This window comes from Macaca nemestrina, chromosome 5 (assembly GCF_043159975.1).
Source record: "Macaca nemestrina isolate mMacNem1 chromosome 5, mMacNem.hap1, whole genome shotgun sequence".
NCBI lineage: Eukaryota > Metazoa > Chordata > Mammalia > Primates > Cercopithecidae > Macaca > Macaca nemestrina.
The window spans coordinates 31,653,478-31,668,168 of record NC_092129.1 but is presented as its reverse complement, the minus strand read 5'-3'; the positions used below and the strand labels follow the sequence as shown (position 1 = coordinate 31,668,168).

Below are 14,691 nucleotides of genomic sequence, written 5' to 3'. Positions count from 1 at the left end.
TAGACTTTACCTGAAATTGAAATGATAAAGTTTTCATTTAAAGTAAATACATAAGTTGACAGGTTTAGAAACTGCCCAATAAATAATAACAGTAATTTTGAAATTTCCTCCAGAAACAGGAGTTCTAGCTGTGTGATAAAAGAGTGAATTTCTTAAAAATAAAGACCCATAACCTGAATCTCTAGTTAGATACTTACAGCATGGTTAATTGCTTTTAAAAAATCCTTTTTATTGAGATATAATTCACTTACCAAAAAATTCATGCTTTTACCATATATAATTTAACTAGTACATAGTATATTCACTATATATAGTAGTATATAGAATATTCATTAAATAGTATGCAGCATATGTACAACCATCAGTTCAATCTATTTCTAGAACATTTTCAACACCTCCCCCCCAAATAAATGCTGTATCCATTAGTAGTGTTTTATGGGAATTACTGCTGGAAATGTCAGGGAACTTGTACTTTCTCTCTAACTTCTAATTTGAATAAACTTTCGTTTGTAGTCCTGAAAAATCAACTTAGATTTTTTTCATCTCCAATTTCCATGCTACTAAGATTCTTTTCTATAGATAACCAAAATATTTCAAGTATGTAGTGAAATGTAGTGTAGTTTAAAGAGTTCGGCACTAAACTGGATAGCTTATTGTGTTAATGACCTAAGTCCCTTAAAGTCTCAATACTTTATTCTTACTAGAGTGAGATAAATAGGTCACTGCTGGGGACTGCGTTGTCCTGAGTGTCATGCCAGCAGTCATATTTCTTGTTCAAAACATATATAGAAAGTTCAATCATAATACCTATAATGATATTAATAATAATGAGAAAAAAGAGGAAGAAGGAAAGAAGTAGGAGGAAGAAAAAAATTTATATAATAGACTGATCACCCTACTGTATTAAGAATTTTCATATACTTCTCATTTATTAACTTGTCTATCCTCAATGCAACTCTTGCACATAATTAGCATAACATAGCATTAAGCATAACTTGGTTCCAACCAGCAGAAAGCAACTCAGCTTCTCTCCAGAAATACAAGGAATCTTATTGAGAATATATCTAGAGGTTCCAGACTCAATGGGAGGCTATAGGACCAGCTAGATGCAACTGAAGAAGGTTTGTCAGCTAGAAGCAACCAAAGAAGCTACTGAAGACTCAGTGACAGTATCTATATCAGTACTCATGCCCCAAGTATAATATGGAAGCTATGCCACTGCTACTACTGCTGCTGTGATGAATATGACCTCTTATTTTCCTGATACCATTACATCAATTGCTTAAGATTCAACAACTAAGAAACAAGCACCTGATTTGCTGAACTTGTATCAGGGTCCATTCTGTGACTGAGTAAGTGAGGAAAAAGTCTGTTTGGCTTCTGTCATGGTTAATTTTATGTGTTCGCTTGTCTGGGCCCAGGTGCCCAGATATTTGGACAAACATTATTCTGAATATTTCACTGAAGAAGTGTTTTGTATGAGATTAACATGAAAATCAGTGTATATTGAGTAAAGACAATTAATCTCCATAATATGGGTGGGCCACATCCCATCAGTTGAAGGACTTTCACAGAACAAAGTCTGACCCCTACCCAGAGCTAAAGAGATTTCAGTTGGAAGATTGCCCTTGGACTGCAATTCTTCCCTGAAACTCTAGCCTGTAGGCCTGCTCCAGTAGATTTTGGACTCTAAGCCTCTATGGTCAAGTGAGCCATTTTCTTAAAATAAATTTCCTTTTATATACATACATCCTATTGGTTCTATTTCTCTGGAAAACACTGAATAATACAGCTTCTTTTGTAGGAGGTGGCTAATATCTCCAAAGGTTTCTGAAAAACTATCAATTTCTCAAATTAAATTGGGTTACTAATAGTAAGGGGCTCAATGAGGAACAGTCAGAAAGCTAGAGATGTTCATTACACATAATAATATACAAAGATAGTGTTGAAGTTCTGACGGGGAAGGGCACATTAAAGATATGAAGCTAATCTGGAAAGAAGTCACAGGATGCTTCCTAAAGGAAGAGACAGAGGGAGAGACATGAACTGGAGTGGAAGAAGGAAGGTATTCTAATTCAGGGGAATAAAAGTGGACACAGTCTCTCACTGAGGCAAAAATACAACAGCATGTGAAGGAGATGATGTTGTGCCAGACCCTTCAGCAGCCTGAAAGCCTCTGCTTTCTGTCTCTTGCAAGCCAGCTGCCATGTAAGAACTGCAACTAACTCAATGCTGTGAGAAGTCCAAACCACAGGGAAAGGTGTTGGGGGCGGGGGGAGTGGGGAGCGGAGGGAGAGAGAGAGAGAGAGAGAGAGAGAGAATGAGAGAGAGAGAGAGAGAGATGGGGGAGAATGCACACAAAGAGCACCTATGTGCAATACATGTGAGTGAAGAAACCTTTTAAGAAGTTGCTCCCCAGCTGCCCTAGCAATCCAAGTTGATGTCAAAGATTAAAGATGAATCACCAAGTTGAGCCCTTCTTGGACACCTTAGCTCCAAATCATAAGTCAAATAAAATGGTAGTTTTATGCTATTAAGTGGGTTTAGAGATGCATCTATCAATGCAGGAGTAAATTCCTGGCACATATATCATCTATTAATATTTGATGTATGAATGGTCAGAGAAAAAATATCCCAGATGTTAGTGAAGGAAACAAATGATCAGAGACATAGGATTAAACTAGAAAACACATTGCCACTGAAGTCCAAGATATTATTGAATGGGATGGTGGGAACAATATATTCAACAGAGAGAATAGTGATGCAATGAAAATGATTAATTTTGTTGAGGTCCATACTGATCTCATATAGAACAATTTTTATGAGTGAAGAGCAAAACAAAAATTGAGCCAGAATAAGATTTGTTTTTGGCAAATTAATAATATATGGTATTTTCAAAATATTATGGTACTTTAGACTATTAACAACTATGAGCAAGTTCAAAGAAAGATAACTTACTGCTTATTTTACTAGCGTGAGTTTATTTTGTAAAGGATATGATTTATAAATAAAATGTATATATCAATTCATTTGAGAAGCAATAAAATATATGTATAAATTTATCGTACAAATTTCAATTTATAGAACTTACAACCACACAAAAGCAATGAAGCTGTCTTAATGAAAATAAAAATTTGAAATATGACCTTACAAGTAATGGTTACTATCTAATATCAAGTCTCAGCCGTCCACTGATTTGAATAATTTGTTTTGGATGCACAATATTGAGGTGCTCCGTGGTGCTTCCTTCATTCAACCACTGTTACAAGAGTGAATATGCATACACCTAAAAAGAAGGGTATAAAGTTATAAACTTCCTAGTGAATACCACATTTGTAAGAGTTTCAAAATATAGGTAGAGATGGCATAAGAAGCTTTATTCCAATATCCTCAAAAAGTTAGCCTAGGAGTTAAGATGAGTATCACAGTCTCTCCAGTGTGTTAAAATATACTGTATATTGTATCATATATTTTTTTACTTTTTAAAATAGTCCAAACTTGTTTAGAAATTATATTTCTATAAACATTTGTGTGACTCTGGAAGCTTCTCTGTAGAACACTTGTAAAACTACTGGTTTAGATTAAACAAAAGGAAATCTTCAAGGCACTTTGCTTTCAGCATACTATTTTAAATATAAAGCAATTTCATCTGCGTATACAAATTATATTCTCCATGCTCTAATCTGGTTTTATTTTATCTTTAATTGCAATTTTACCAAATTTCAAATAAAAGTGTTCTTTAAATTTTTTAATATAAAACTTCTCATGAAAAGTAGTAATTTATTTCTGTATTATCTGCTTTTTAGAACTTTTTGCCCTTTTTTGTATAAAGATCTTGATGACAGGCTGTATGGCTCACTAAATTCCACCCAATACCATGCAAGGACAATGGGATAGTCTTTCAGTTTGCTTATATTATTAGCTATTATGTCAGTATTAAAGATATCAGAAAGCATTTTAGCCTCATAGATGAGGCAGACAGCAACTAAATAAGTACTGTCACACCTGTTAGTCTCAATCAAGACTTTGGGTAACGCTAGCAAAGAAGCATGTTGGGGCATGAGTAGAGGCTCAGCCGTGTCTACTTCAAGGTTGGAATTGCCCTAACCCTGCAAATAGCTTGTAATATGGACACCTCTGTTTTGGATACAAGAGGAAGAGAACTATTCTGATGTTACAGTTTATGAAATGTAACACCATTGTCTGGTTCTGTTATTAAGTGCAGTTGTTCACACCTAACCACATATTTATCATCTTGCATTGTTATCTCAAGATATTTATTCTCTAATGAATCTCTAATAGCTTTATGCAGGAGGTCTTGTCTCCCCTATTTAGCTGTAAGCTCTTTGAAGACAATGGGCAGTGTCTCATAATTTTACTTGCCACTGTACACAGTAGTTTGGGTCACACAGTAGGCAGGCAATAAAGGTTGATTAACTACTTAATATAATACTTATGAACCTCCCCTCTCATGTCAGTGGCCATGCTAGGTACTATGTGCACAATAGTGAATATGGTTCTGTTCCCTTCAAGAATTGCAAAAGCAAAAAGGCATGTACACACACACACACACACACACTCCTATATATTGCTATATATGATTTTCTGGATTACAATCGCATTAGAACTTAGTTGAATCTCAAACTTGTTGTATTATTAATATTACCATAGATAAATCAGAGTTTTGCTGTTCACTTACCAAAGACCAAATAAAAATTTTTATAACATGATTATTGTGAAAGTGTTAATCATGTTATAAAAATATAGAGACTTTTATTCTAAAGAAGAAGGTTTTTATTTATTTTTATTATAATTTTGAAGTCTAGGCATAATAACTTAGCAAGGAATCATAATTTAGAAATTAATAACTTAGTGTGAAAATTCTTTGTATTTCAGTTCTTCATTATATTTTCTGAATGATAAATTCTGTTAAAGTTTTGTGTTCTCTAAGAAAAACATTTAGAAAATGGTTCATGTTGAGGACTTCTCTTCATTGTGCATTATAAATATAAAGAAACTTAAGGTAAATCTTTATGCCACTGAAGGATCCTCTTCCAAGTTGAAACTTACCTTAAAATCTGCATGGTCTTGAATCTCTTGAACTCTGAGCCTGCCCTGAGGCCCAGGATTTCCTATTTGCAAGCATAGAACAAAGAACATTAGGAAAAACAAGATAGAAAATCAAAGAAGAGATAACTGAAACCTGGGAAGGATGGTAAAATACAGATGGAGTTTTGAGATGAACGTTGTATTTCATCCTTCCCTTCATTTCCCAGAACCTCTCGGCTTTCAGTATGAAGCAATGTCTTTGCTAGGGATGGAACTGTGTTTCCCCCACTTTATATTTTGAAGCCCCAACTTCCCATGTTGCTGTATTGGAGATAGGGCCTATAAATAAGTAATTATGGTTAAATGAGGTCATAAGAGTGGGGCCCTGATCTGGCAGGTTTAGTGCCCTTATAACAAGAGACACCAGAGAGCTTGCTCTCTCTCTCTCCCCCCTCCCCCAACTTGGATAAGCACAAAAGAGAGGTCACACGAGCACACAGTGAGCTGATGGCAGCCTGCAAGCCAAGAGAAGAGGTCTCAGAGTGAAACCTGCCTTATCAATACCTTGATCTTGGACTTCCCAGCCTCTAGATCTGTGAGAAATAAATTTCTGTTGTTTAGGCCTGCCTCTCTGTCGTATTTCATTATGGCAGCTGGAGAAGACTAATATAGTCTTCAAGGTTCAAGCTCTGAACTTCTTATAAGTGGTAAATCTCCTTCAGGATAAAACCGAATTGGAAAATTCTTGATAGAGTTCACAAAATCTCTGAAATATGTGCTAATCGGAAAGAAGAGCAATTTAATCTCTCATAGTGATAAATTTCAGCATACTGTATGATTAAGCACATAGATAGATGCCTTGCTACTAGCAAACACCATTTCCCAGGAGGATTCAGGCCTGTCCGGGCTGACCTGACTATTCAAAGGGTGCTACATGCCTCAGAGATTGATATTTGGATATGGGGATGGATTTAGATTCAAATTGCTGGCATTTGGATTCATGCAGCTATTGGCTCTTTGATCTACAACCCTGAAACGAATTCCGAACCTGAAAAATACACTAGAGTTAGGATGAAGCAAAGTAGGAAAGGGGCAAATTGATGTACCCACTTTCACTAGTGACTATTGCCGTATTGAAGAATATTGAATTTTGGAGGTAATTTTTTATTACACTGTGACACATATGAAGTGGTTGTGATTTAGACACGTAGAGAGTTGTGTGAGCTTTCCAACGAAATTTAAACTTTTTGGTGCACAAGACTAGCATTTTTATTTTGTTTTCTTTGTTTGTTTATGTATGTATGTACTGAGACAGAGTCTCGCTGTCTCCCAGGCTGGAGTGCAGTGGTGCGATCTCAGCTCACTGCAAACTCCGCCTCCCAGGTTCACGCCATTCTCCTGCCTCAGCCTCCGGAGTAGCTGGGACTACAGGTGCCCACCATCACGCCCGGCTAATTTTTTGTATTTTTAGTAGAGACAGGGTTTCACCGTCTTAGCCAGGGTGGTCTCAATCTCCTGACCTCGTGATCCACCCGCCTCGGCCTCCCAAAGTTCTGGGAATACAGGAATGAGCCACCATGCCCGGCCAGCATTCAGCATTTTATAAAAGTGATAAAAATAGTCTTCTAGGAGGTACTGAATTAGGAGATAATAGTGAGATACATTTATTTTAAACTGAGAGTCAGAAGTAGCTGGGGAATGTCAATTTAATAAATGAATATTTTATATTCTCAAAATCACAAATAGCAGCAAATACACTAGTTGACTTAGGTTACAATGTGCTGTGATACTTCAGTGAAAAAAGATTCAACATTTTACCGTCTATATATTTTTGTGAACATTAATGACTGATTTTTTTTTCCCCTGGTCTGTTTACAATTGTATAGATAAAGGCATTGTATCTACAAGAGAGAGAAATGTTACAGATCGATCTTAACCATTCCACATGGACCCAAACTTGCAAGCCAATAGCAGGAATGATGAAAACATTCCTTCTTCTACAAGGAAGATCAAGTTTAAGTTTACAAAGAGACAAACAATCCATTGTTTGAAGTTGTCTTTCCCTGGTCAAAAGATCTTTTTCATGCTTAAAAATGCTTATGACATTTTTTAATTGAGGATTTCATGCTTCACACTTCAAGTCAACGAATTTTCCTATGAGAAAGAATCTTTGTATGGAAATTGAAAAGAAACTGGTTATTATGCCATTATTATTAGCATTATCTATTTAGTCATGAAAAATATGACATATATTGTTTAAATTTTCTAAGTGAAATCTGGTTATTTTCATGCCCTTTCTGAAATGTCTGAGTTTTAGGAAAAATTTCCATCTAAATCAGAGACCAACAGAACTTGAAGACATGGTTTTAGAAGAGATAGTTTGGGAAAGAAAATTTTACATTTCCAGAATATCGTAATCATCCTTTCTCATGTCCTTTAGTTTCTTTCTCTTCTGCTGAATAGGAAGCAGTTGTGTTTATCCTTGAAAAAAATATGGCACAGATGATTATTAACACTTTTGTCTTTTCCTTTGCCTCTGCCCTATTGCTGTAGTGACTCACATCTAAATATGCCACTGACAGTTGATACAAAAAGGCTAAATTTTAGAATTCTGCATGGTGGTTCAAACACTTACCACTCAATATACAGAATTCATGGAAAAGCTTGATATCCTTCATTCTGAGATACCTAAGAAGGTAGGCCCATCCTGTTCCCTATTGTATTAAGTTTCATCCTTCGTTGCCAAAGAATTGATCCTGATATAAGTCCATCAGAGTAATTTTTAAAAATCTCTTCTTAGCATCAAAATCTATCTTGTCACCTCTTACTCTTAATAAGCCTCAAGTACATAATGGATAAATTTGGTAGGCCACAGGGGATGGGTGGGTAGGCCACCTTCCCAACCCTTACAACTCAGGAGTATGCTTAAGTAGGGATGATACTACTTGAAGTGCCTTCTCTTTGCCTAACTTTTATCTGTTCAGTGGGATATTCAAACAGGTGATTATCTTCCTTAGGAGGTAAAGGGAGGAAGGAGAAGGGAGATGAAACACCTGGTTTGGGGGAAGGGATTGTTAGAGAAATAAAAGCTTGAGGAGGATTTTATGCAATTTTACCAGATGTTTTTCCACATCATACCATGAATTCTTTAATAAAATCTGCCTCTAATGCATTATGAGTGAAATATGTTTCTGGGGTGGGCAGAAGTGCTGGCTTCTGATCCATGTTCACGTGAAGACCTCCGTGAGAGGTCACCACGTGTGAGCAAAGAGATGCATCCACAGTAGGGCACAGCCACTTCTCTCTTCTTTCTCTCTATACAAAGACTCCTGCCCTTCCTGAAAACTTGTTGACTTTTGAGATAGTAGCAACTTTGGAAGAAGAATTGTTTTGAAAACTTAACCTCTCTAAGCCTCATTTTTCTCATCTGTGAAAGGGGGATAGTAAAAATACCTGTCTCATAACATTGTGTGTATTAAATGAGATCATATAAATAACTTCCTTAGCATAGTACATTACCTGTAGTTCAGTACTCAGTATCTGTTAGATATTCTTGTATGCTGCCTTAATAGAAAAGAAAAGTCTGTAGATCTGTATGACTTATTTCTAGTTTAATAAAACAACTGGACCAACTCTGTCCTGGAACACTGGTCATCATGAAACCCAATAAGCAATCAAAACATTCCCCAAAAGGGAAAAAATATGGGCCAAAGTATCATGTATATTCATACACACACATAAATAACATAGAAATTACAGAAAATAAAAGAGGAAGATTAATACTAGAATCAGTTTGCAGACCTCTTGAAAAGAAAGGGGTTTAATATTTCTGAAGAATAAATCCTTTCAGTTTACTCTAATCCACATTACTGGAACACTGAAAAACTAACAGATTCATAGTTGAATCAAAAAAAGAGCTCTACATCATGATTCTATAAAATTGTTTTAGTTTGTCCAGCTTAATATTTGAATCCTAGATTATCTGAGCTCTTATTCTGGGACTAGTCCAGCTAATGTCTTAATATTTTTAATTTCATTTAATTTTCACAGTCTCTCTGGATAAGTAGGTATTTTCAGCTCCATTTTGCAGATGAGAAAAATAATTGAAATAAAACATTTTTCTGTTTTTATGTTTTCAGTCTTTTCTTCTCTCCCGTGTCTGTGAAACCAGAATTTCAAATCTTTATAAATATTTCTTGCTTTATATCAAAACGAAATAAAATAAAAGCTGGATTTTACTGGGACAAAACAATATATGTTGAATTTCAAAGGCAATACTAGACGATATGCAAAATTTCATGTGGTAGTTAACCGAAAATGTATTACTTGATTATATTACTTAATATGTGAGTCCTTCACATATTGAGAATATAAATTTATTTAGGGTAGAAATAAAGGAGATGTTTTTTGAGACAGATGTTTGAGGAGAACTGTTGGAGCGCTATGAGTCTACTTTCTACCCCCAGCCATGGGAATGAGGGGTGCAACTTCTTAACCCTAGCTCTTCTAAGAGGGACTTCAAGGGGCCCACTGTAGAACATGTCATAGGGATGTGATGCAGTAGGAGGCTGTGAGATGTATTGCTGGAGGCAACAGTGGGGGGTTGGGAACAAGCAGCCAAATGAGAGGTACTGTCTGCATCAAGGGAGTTGTAGCTGGAGAATCTACCTAGGGGCCAAGTCAGCTTTTATGCTTTTGTGCTATAATAACAAGGCACTTGGATATGGAGGACACATGAAGCTATCATTAAAAGCTGGTGTGATGCCAATACAAATTTTAAAAATGCATAAAAAGACCTCTGGAAAGATCTTCTCATCTAATGATAAAAAAGATGTTTTATCATTAGAAATGAGTATGACATTTACTGAAAATTATTGTTTGATAAAATAAAGCCTCTGTAGAAAAGGTTCTAAACATAGTGATATTACTTGATCTAAAGAGGAGGTAGAAATTACTGAATAACAACTCTCAGTCATGAAGCATTTTAACATAGAGGAGGTGACCAGCCACTAGTCTGCATCTTTTTACCCCAGATTATTGAGGATAATTTAAATTGTTGCAAGAAATTTAGACACAGTAACAGAAAATTTTTCTGAGGGTGAAAGATTAAACAATGGTATATTTCCTCAAGTGGCACCAGTGGCAGATCCTTGGCACCATCTTTCAAGGTTTGTTTGAAAGTTGTCCCTCTTGATTGCCAAGGAATGGACCAGTTGGCCCTTTAAATTTCCTTCTACTCATATGAGCCAATGAATGCCATCAAATAATGAAGAGTTTTCTCTTGTGCAAAAGTAGGCATAATACATTTTGCACTCTTGTGCCAAAGTAAACATAATCATTTGCATAATTATGCAAAAGTAAGCATAATAAATTTTTCTGAAAGCTGTTAAACCTTTTTTTATTATATGCAGTGCTTGCACTAGGGGAGACTAAGGTTCACACATGGATAGCATAAACCCATATAATTATATTACATGTCTGCAAATAATTAATTTTCTTTGTGCATGTAATTTGTGTGTCATTGCCCAAACATCCTCTTTCAAAAATGTAACTCAAAATGTGTTGAATGGGGCATCAAGCTTTTTAGGCTTCATGGTGACATATTTCAAGAATAAGTTATAACAGACATGAAAGTCGACAGTTGGCCTGTCTTCTGTGGGGCCCAAGAGTAGTTACTGGATGAGTGAGGAGTAATTGTAAAGACTGAAGGAACTATTAAGTTCCAGACAGAAAATTGCCATATCATGAGCCCATAGCACGCAGGAAATTGGCAGCCAGCCTACAGAGCCTGCACTGGGTGGGTGGACCTTACTACTGCTCCATTTTTTAATTTAATTTAATTTTTTTTGAGATGGAGTCTCACTTTGTTGCCCAGACTGGAGTGCAGTGGCGTGGTCTCGGCTCACTGCAACCTCTGCCTCCTAGGTTCAAGTGATTCTCCTGCCTCAGCCTCCTGAGTAGCTGGGATTACAGATGCATGCCACCATGCTTGGCTAATTTTTGTATTTTTAGTAGAGATGAGGTTTCACCATGTTGGCCAGGCTGGTCTTGAACTTCTGACCCCGTGATCCACCTGCCTCAGCCTCCTAAAGTGCTGGGATTACAGGTGCGAGCCATTACACCTGGCCTTACTACTGCCCCTTTCATCCCATAAACTGGAGATGCGCACCTCCTACTGTGTTTTCTCTTTCCTTTCCTTGTCACTTATGACTATAACTCGGTATGGAGACTGACCATCTTTTCACATCCATACACTCTGATTGGACTCCCTAACCTTTCTCTCTTGATCTAATACAGTTTTTTCCCCGTAGCAGTGACTTAGTTCAAACCTGTCTACAGCAGCATGTTATCTGCTCCTAACATTCTTGGGCTGGGGCCAAAATGATGTAACACTGCATGTAAAGTCCAGGACTGCTTCTTGCAGCAGTAGAGCAGCTTGCTGTTGACTATGGAATGTCATAAGACTGGGTGAGCTCAGTGGTTCATAGCTCAGGGCAGTATTATCATAGGGTAGGGTTTTGTATTTGTGTGGAGGCCATTACTATTTTGTAAGTAGCGTCCAGGGATGCAAATGTCTTGCAATGATTGGGATAGTCCAGCACTACAAATAATTGTTTAACTTCATATGCCAACAGTACTTCTGTTGAGAAGCATGTTTAGATTTAGAATTGTCCCATGTTGGCCTGAACAGCCAGGTAGCAACCTGAAGTCACTATGACTCTTTGCCAAGGAGATTTCATGTGGAAGAAATGCTTGTTTTATATTATTTGCCCAAAGCATCATGCATTACTTATAAATGGTAACAATTTATTTCATCCATGAAATTGGGATCCTACCAAGGGATACAGGTCTTTGAATATTTCTACCATTCTAGTTAAATAAAATACACATACACACAAACACACAAAACACACACACACACACATGCACACGCACAAAGAAGTAGCTATCATTTAGTGAAAAAAATCACTTGATTTGTAGATTCAGAAATTCTTCATTTTGAACACCTCTTCAGCACTTGGTAGGATGCAACCTTGGCCAAGATATTAGTTCCATTTCTATATCTGTGGAGGAAATATAATATAGTACAACGTGAATTGCTGAGAAACTGTTTAATGTTGTCCTGCTACAATGGCTTGGTGATTGAAAAATGGTCACTAATAATCATAAATGATAATAACGTTAGGAGTAGTGTAATTATTCAGAGTAAGAAAAACCTGAGCTGTAGTATCTTGAATCCAATTGATACTCCATTCAATGTGACACAAAACATTCTCATGTAAAGTAAATATAACTTAGTCTTGATGGGATGGTGAAAAAGATAATACTCTATGGTAATAAATGTACAAAACTTCTGTGGAGGAGGAAATGTGGTAAAGAGGAAATTATTTTGTTTTCTGGTACTACTTTTTCTCCTAATTAATTATACGGCACCTTTCCAACACAGGTTTTGTTGTCTTTAACTTTAAAAGCTGAAGACCTCTTTAAGAGCTAAAGATTCAATTACTCAGTAATATAATATTACCCATTAAAACCCCCTACTGTGAGTTTTGTTGCTGTGAGCTTTCATTTAGAAGAACTATTGTGTAATTAGCAGCATCTTGGTATAATTCAGTTTTGGAGGGTGAGAACATTGAAACCATAGGCGCTCACTCTATTCATCCATCATGTACATCTGTTTACAAGAAAGAGCTATACTATGTTGAAGTACAAATATCCTTAGGAAAAAAGTGCGTAACAAGATGACTTTTTGAATTCATATAAGACAAATAATGGTCCTATGTCATTTCTTCCTATCAATTCCAGATGCATGCGGAGATTTACCAGACTTTCCAGTAGTTGCTTTGTTGTTCATGTCCCTAGTGAATCTACAAGAAGATCTATTGTTCTTTTAAAAGAATACTTTGTTGCCTGGCCTCCCTAGCACAGCTGAAATTTCAGGTGCAGTGGTTGGTGTGTTGGCCAGGGGTGGTGGTGGAGAGTTGCCTTAGTTCCCTTGAACTATATTTTCAAATTCTTTAATGGACCTTAGCAAATGCAGAATTAGTTTTTAGTTGTGCCTAAAGCAATTAGCTAGAGAATGTTAAGTAAATAGAATGTTTGAGAAAGAGCAAATTTCAATTTGCCTTTTCTCATTGGGATCCTGGACTTGAGAATTTGGTCCCTTGCCCTACTGCCTCATTTATAGCTTTTGTTCTTGATTTATAGGAATAGGGCATATACTCGTTTCTCCATAAATGTGTAGTATTGGAGCCCAATTGGTTTAATAAATCTCTTATAAAGCAATGAAAATGTGTTTTTTTTAATAGAAGTCTTTGGAGACTATTAGCTAATTAAATAAATTATACACAAAGATTAAACAGTGTAGAAAAATACAAACTAGAATTATAGGATAAATTATTTTATGTTAAAAGTCAGGAAACAACAGATGATGGAGAGGATGTGGAGAAATAGAAACGCTTTTACACTGTTGGTGGGAGTGTAAATTAGTTCAGCCATTGTGGAAGACAGTGTGGCGACTCCTTAAAGATTTAGAACCAGAAATATCATTTGATCCAGCAATGCCATTACTGGGTATATACCCAAAGGATTATAAATCATTCTACTATAAAGACACATGCACATGTATTTTTATTGCAGCACAATAGCAAAGACTTGGAACCAACCCAAATGTCCATCAATAATAGACTGGATAAAGAAAATGTGGCACATATACACCATGGAATACTATGCAGCCATAAAAAAGGATGAATTCATGTCCTTTACAGGGACATGGATGAAGATGGAAACCATCATTCTCAGCAAACTAACACAGGAACAGAAAACCAAACACTGTAAGTTCTCACTCATAAATGGGAGTTGAACCATGAGAACACATTGACACAGGGAAGGGAACATCTCACTCCAGCGCCTGTTGGAGGGTGGGGGGCTAGGAGAGGGATAACATTAGGAGAAATACCTAATGTAGATGATGGGTTGATGGGTGTAGCAAACCACCATGGCACCTGTATACCTATGTAACAAACTTGCACATTCTGCACATGTATCTCAGAACTTAAATTATAAGTAAAAACTTATTAGTATTTTATAAAAATTAATTATGCATGTGTTAATACTTCATTACTGTATCACACTATAATAATTTGTTACATGATAATGATATATTTATATTTAGTTAATAATCTTGTATAATTTATAGTTTTCATAATTTTGTGTACAGGGGAAATGTTAGCAGTCAATGAACTCAGGTGATCAGAAAATAAAACTTTGTTATCTACATGAACATTATTCTTATGGAGGCAGAAACATTTATTGAGACAATGTACCCTTCACTCCTGTTCTCAAAGTTGTATTTGCATTCTGAAACATTTAGGCAAGTGTGGACACTCCTCCCCATAAGCCATGGCTCTACATACCCAAACTGTTGTCTGTTTGTGCGAGAATACACCAATTTTTCCATCTGGTGCTCAGTACTGCCAGATACCTCTGAGCCGTCTTCATTTCTGCCTGCAGGCCCCTTCAGGTCCTGGCACAACTGAAATCTGAGCAAGGCTAGTTAAAGTGATGACATCCTTTGCCAGTTCATTATAAGTGACTTCACAATCATAGTGGCATAGCTGCCACTTTCAACATAAAAGGTTA

At 36.4% G+C, this 14,691-nt stretch overlaps 2 long non-coding RNA genes across 2 annotated transcripts in view; one reads left to right on the top strand and one right to left on the bottom strand.

Moving 5' to 3' along the window:
- Positions 1-14,691, top strand: part of LOC105465567 (uncharacterized) — a 102,936-nt gene that overhangs the window by 83,140 nt on the left and 5,105 nt on the right. Inside the window, exon 6 of the long non-coding RNA XR_977623.2 lies at positions 13,690-13,883. This is a non-coding gene — a long non-coding RNA (uncharacterized lncRNA). The remainder of the gene's footprint in view (positions 1-13,689; positions 13,884-14,691) is intronic.
- Positions 3,053-14,605, bottom strand: LOC105465568 (uncharacterized). The gene is made up of 4 exons (XR_977625.2): positions 14,466-14,605; positions 12,020-12,113; positions 5,071-5,132; positions 3,053-3,286 (listed from the first exon to the last, which is right to left on the bottom strand). It is a non-coding gene; the product is annotated as an uncharacterized lncRNA (long non-coding RNA).